This window comes from Malurus melanocephalus, unplaced genomic scaffold, assembly GCF_030028575.1.
Source record: "Malurus melanocephalus ecotype Western Australia unplaced genomic scaffold, MMel_1.1 scaffold_150, whole genome shotgun sequence".
Classification (NCBI taxonomy): Eukaryota; Metazoa; Chordata; class Aves; order Passeriformes; family Maluridae; genus Malurus; species Malurus melanocephalus.
This window is the reverse complement of record NW_026623382.1, coordinates 996,761-1,002,723: the sequence shown is the minus strand read 5'-3', so window position 1 is coordinate 1,002,723 and position 5,963 is coordinate 996,761. Positions and strand designations below refer to the sequence as shown.

The following is a 5,963-nucleotide window of genomic DNA, read 5'->3' as shown; positions in this document are numbered from 1 at the left end:
GTGGGACCCCCAACCTTCGGATGTGCTTATCTGCATGGACAACCCAGGGGCCCCTCCACGGACACTTCCCTATGGCCAAGGATCATCTGCTGAAACTACGGAACAGGRGTCACATGCAYGCGACCCCAGGGGCCTAAAAAACTCACTGGTCATGCTCTAAAAAGGYGGATKYATGTTAAAACASTTCTAGAAAAGTTTGAATATGCATAAATGTCTATGAATAGATATTAGGCTGATGCAATAYGAAATKTATTTAAAGATRCCTCTTGTCAATAGCCAGCGTGCCTCTGGCAGATCGCCAAGCACCCRAGGTTGTTCCTTTTGCTTTTATGTACCCTATTGTCATTTATTAAAACCCTTTARATTTTAACAAGAAAGTGAATCTCATTTTTCACACTAAATATACATTTTATAAAGGCAGATGAAAACTTACCAGATAGTAAGAAAAAACGAGACACAAAAATACACCAAATGCAAAGAAAATACTGTGAKTTATAAAGCGTGCTTTTAACAGCATTTCTGAGTTTCATGTGCTAAACACCTACTCTTGACCTCGAATTGACCTTGAAGTTTATGAGCTAAAGGTAACAATTATGCAACAGCTAAAATATGCAGACAGGACTTTACTGCCTAAAAAGAACTGCTGTCCTGTGTTTTGTTTGAATTAGCACACTTTGCTGTTTATGAAACTTAGCTTTGTCCTTTTAGGAAGCCAGGGGGAAGGGAGTGCCGGTAGCCAGTGAGCAGAAMCCTCAGAACAAAGTGGGGGGTGAGCACGGGAGGGTGGCACATGCATCGGGTTAGGGTAGTTCTGCAGCAGAGGTTACCATCTCTTTCTTTGTGCCATTTCTGAATGAAAATAAGTTATCCCAGGGATATCTCCAGACAGAGATTTGATGCTGGAAAAGCTTGGTTGCAATATAAGCTTCCAGGGAGGGTGAAATGAACCTTTTTTATCTAAAGCACTTGCTCAAAATAAAATGGCCTTGTCAGAGACTTGGCTTTATTAATTTTTATCATGTCTTACAGCCTCTACAAGGTGTCATTGAATTTCAACCTCTGAGTCATGGTGCATTCATGCAGCAGTGAAGTGATTGTATTGCATTTGCTGTACTTTGCATTTGCTGTACRTTGCAGCTCTTTTTCTGAACACAGAAATTAACTGTGAGAAATAACGTGTTTAGTCTGTTACCTGGACAGTAATCACAGGTATCYCTTATAGTTTCAATGGATGTATCTGTATTTCATCCTTTTGTAAATAGAAGGTTTATTTTGCTGTTTAAAAGGGAAAAAAAWTCCTCAAACAAAACCACCTCCAAATCTCCCGCATTGTTCTTTTCCTTTGAATAATGCAATAGACAATGATGTGACATTTAGAAAGTAGAGGCACACAGACATACACAGTTTTACAAATAAACTTCCTTGTTTTTCTTCCTTTCTAGCAGGATGAAATCTCAAAGCAATACAGGCTGTTCATGACATACATGCATGTCACTAATTTTGGCAATAAATGACACATTCCTCAGGTCCTGTTTTACTCTCTGTGTTGGCCACAACCACCTCCTTTGTCATGAGAGGCCTGCCAAAGGTGCCCTTTCAATTTTACTACTGTTTTTCATMCTTTACTACCTTGGAGCAAGTCACACAGTGCCTGCATCAAGTGCACAGTGATATTTTTATCTACTTTTCTTGCAGATGAGTTTAGGGAAGATGCTGATATTTGAAGAGTACTTGTAAGATATAAAGGGCTACAACCTTACAATCTGTTCCTCTCAGGCAAAATCAAATGTACTCTCTGCTGTTCCAGCTCTGCAACAGGGAATGAGAAAACTGAGGAAATTCCAGGGTATTGCTTTGAACAGCAGGTGTTAGGTTGCTGTTTGTCTTTCCCAAACAGATGTTTTAGCTGCAGAAGAAACACACCAAATGCACATACTCCAACCCTGGAAAAATTTAAATCTGTTTATTAAAATGATTGGAGTTGTTTTATTAATACTAAAACTCCCTGAGAACTAATTATTRTTGATGCTGTGAACTCACTTGGGCATGTTACTTATGTTTGGTGACAAATTTCCCTAACAGCATCWGACAGCGTTTTCTTTCATAGTTTATTTTATGCAGAGGTTTCTATGGCTGCARAATCCTCTAAGTAGTAATGAAATCCTCTCATTTTCTCCAAAAATAGGTGTGAGTGCTATTATTCATTAGGAAATCATAATAAAATGAGTCCCTTTGCCCAGCTGGCTTTCCTGGGAACTACAGGAGGTTTTTGATAATAAAATCAATCTCTTCAGTACTGCCAGTGTGAAATACTGTTCATCATTCTTGCTATCTTAAAAATTTGTTACACTTCTATTCTAGGTTTCATGGACCTTAAGGTAAATTATGACATATGAGATATCATTCTTTTTTTTCAATTTCTATAAAAATAGCTGGTTAACTATGCATGAAAGCATTTCCAATGSGGGAAAAAAAAAGGAAACTTTTTTCCTAGGCTTGTATTATGGTGTATTCTAATAAGCTGTGAGACCATCTCAGACCTTTGCAGGTTAAAGAGGCTCCTTACCATACAATAGGCATGCTTTAAATCAAACCCTGTGTGCCAATTTTGCTCTAATGGAGTACCTAGGAAATAAGTTTCTTATTATGTATTATGTATCTAAATCCTGTGATGACTCCCTGCATGGTTTTCATGACTTTCTGCCTGAATATTATTTGATAGATCCAATAGGAGACTTTCCTCTAGTGCTTYAGGTGTTCTCATGGATCCAGTACAAGCTTTTTGTTGCAAAAGAACTAATTTAGCTAACCTAAAACAAATCCTCAGTTGGAAAGGTCTGTGTTGCATTGAGGAGAACTGACACCTGGAGCATTCAGGAGCCCCTTTGGCWGTGGTTGCATCTGGGGCTGACACCTCAGTGTCCAGCTGTGCAGCTACTCAATAGTTTGAGGCTGGTTTTTCTTTTTTTCCCCTTTAAATGCTTCCACTTCATCCCCAGAACAAAGTGGGAAAATTTTTGAAATCTAATAATTTGACAGTATGGYAACTGTACTATTTTTCCCCAGGAGAAGGTCTGCAAGAGTCTTCTCTTTTGGACARGAACTGTCTTTCAGAGAGGACCCCAGAGCCCTTTGCTCAGCAGCATCTGGCAAGTTTCAGTGAGGCTCAGAAGTGTTTCTGCTGAGCCTTGGTCTTGTAATGCATCGCTTTAAGGCAGTCTCATAAATTATTAGTACACTGCATGTAGATGATGTTTCTTGTCCCTAAATCTTTAAGTCATTTACTGTACTGGCTCTCCAAAACACATCATGTTTTTTCATAGTTGAGAGTGAGAAACTTAGACATAATGTCAGTATGCTATACTGAGTTTTACTAATATTGAAAAACTGATGTAGGACTTGGACTAATATTTTTATTTTAAAATAGCRTGATTTACAGTAAAATGCGGAGCTCAGGAATAAGTCACACCTATGTTTTCCATGTGAATGCTGCAACCTAGGCTTCGTGAGGTCAGAAATTCCCTGCTGGCCCTGGGGGCAACTCCTTTAGTTTGTTGAGGATCATGATAATGAAACACATCCTGCGATTCCTTATTCAGAGAACTTAGGGGCCTGGGTTAGGCACTGTGAATTATGATCAAAGATGGCATAGGGAAAAGATGCCATGAAACAAATCATCCTGCCATGCATYTCCTACTGCAAGTAAATTGTAGTGGTGTACACTTCTGGATGGGAAAGGCAAGAAAATGCATGTCAGGACACCACCAGGTAAAAAAGCACCCGTAGTGTGTGATGGATATAGTAGCTCTAGGATTTTGCATTCAGGTCCTGTGTTTTTCACAGTAATGTTTCCATCTGCCCAAAAGCAGTAATCTCAGTGCTTAAAATGAGATTTAGGACCATCAATACAGTTTAAGGTTTGGTTTGTTTTTTGTTTTTTTTTTTACAGTCTATGTCAACTTTTTTTGTCAGCTTCACATATGATATAGCCTTAGTTTCTACTGCATATTAATATCTCCACATGCGAGAAATAAAAGCCAGAGAAAGGATAAGGGCCTTTTCCAAGACCACACAACAAGTCAGTAGCAGAACTGGAATGAAACCACAAAAATTCCTGGCTCCTTATTACATTTTTAAGGCATTTTGGAGGGCCTCATGCAGACATGTAGAGAAGAGTTTCTCTAAAAAAGTAAATTTTAAACCAGCCCAAAGAATGATTTACAGTAAGCTGTGTTCCGTGATACAGTATAAACAGGTGTTTGATGGCACTGTCTACCTGCTGGGACTCTTCTGATTGATTTTTCCAACAATTTGGTGGTACTGTGCTTCTGGTAGTAAAGAAATCCAAGGTAAAGAGGTCAGCAGTAGCTACAGTAAATGGTTAAACCACATGTCCTTAAGAAGCATTCTCACAATTTGGTTCTTTAAGGGGTTGACTGTGAAAGATAGGACACAAAGCCCARCTGCATGAAGTCCAGTGGTATCAGATAGGTGGTTTAGAGAAAAAGTTCTTTTGTAACTAAATTCAGCAAATAGCAGGGATTACCTCTCACAAGAAGTGWACATAGACGCTGCTGTGACTACAGYTGTTTATTGAGACAAATGATGATGAAAACAACTTGTTCAAAACTTTTAGTTGCCTTTGATCTTCTTGAATGGGAATAATAGATTTGTGGGGGTGGGCTGGAGTGGCAGTAAATGCTCGGTATCATATGCCTTAGAAGAACAGTTATTGTGTCTTCAAAAGCCTTCTATTTTTAATCTAAAGCCTTTGCATTTATTTACATCATCACAAAATTATATAAAAAGTGGATAGGTATCTTTTATGTGCACTCTCAAATGGTGTGATGAAAAACTAATGAGAAATAGCCCTATCATTCTTTTTTTCTTCCTTCTGGTTCTTACAGCAGTGGTATAGAGGAGAGTCCCCTAATTAAAAACAAATAAATACACAGAGAACTGAACTGATGGCACCATTTAGAGTACCCGTGTGATTTGGAAAGCAGATTGTTCGTAACCCAGTGGAAAGTTTAATGAGCCGGYCTCTTCCTCAGTCTGCTGCACAAGCGGCCTGGGAACTGCTGTGCTGTCACGACAGAACCTGGCACTGCTGTGTGCTTGGCCACATTCACTGAATGCTGAATTTATACCTTACAGCTACTTTTTTTTTGTTTTGTTTTGTTTTGTTTTTGYAACAGCAGCAAATTTAAACTGTATCCTAAAGTTCGAGACACTCAAGTATGAGATTCTTCCTGCTGCACTTTTTGCAGACTCTTAATTCAGATTCCTTTCAACTGGGAAAAGGAAATCGTATGTTGTTTCTGGCCTGGCCTACCTGGCAGCAACAAAAACGAGGTCAAAGAACTCAACATTTGTAATAATAGATGGATTTTAAGTAGTTGATACCTACTTTTTGCTTTTTAACTTAGTTTTGATTGTCAATAGAGCAAAATAATTCAGTCAAGCTACTAAAAACAGTACTGCTCCCAGGATTTTTAGTTTATCTGAATTTCACATGGATATTTTAATATGCAATTTCCTTTGCTGTGCATAGCAAGAGAATTTTTTCATCTGTGCCAGTCCATTACTGGGAGAACTTTTAGCCGACTTCTCTTTATTCTTGAGAGACCGATTCCCTTCCCCAGCTGCTTTAGTCCTGGTGCAAATGCTAACTCAGCACTGGCAGGCTCCCCTTAGCGGGAATGCATTCCTTCCTTTGCGGGATTTGACACTGGGAGAGCAACTGGTGCTCGGGGCAAGTCCCAGAGGATCSATAGCTCTTTCAGTGGGATGCACTTTGATGGTGAGAAAGCAGCCTGCTTTGTTAAGCTGTGCAGATGATCAGGTCAGAGCCTGCACTGTACAGCCCGCTGTTCACCAGGCCAAATACCTGTTTCTCAAGACCCTGGGCAACAAACTGGAAGAAATTTTCCTGTCACAAAAAAAAAAAAAAAAAAAAAAAA

General features: G+C 39.2%; 1 protein-coding gene across 3 annotated transcripts in view; it reads left to right on the top strand.

Moving 5' to 3' along the window:
• Window positions 1-5,963, top strand: part of HDAC9 (histone deacetylase 9) — a 242,643-nt gene that overhangs the window by 78,483 nt on the left and 158,197 nt on the right. The gene's annotated exons all lie outside the window — the stretch shown is intronic.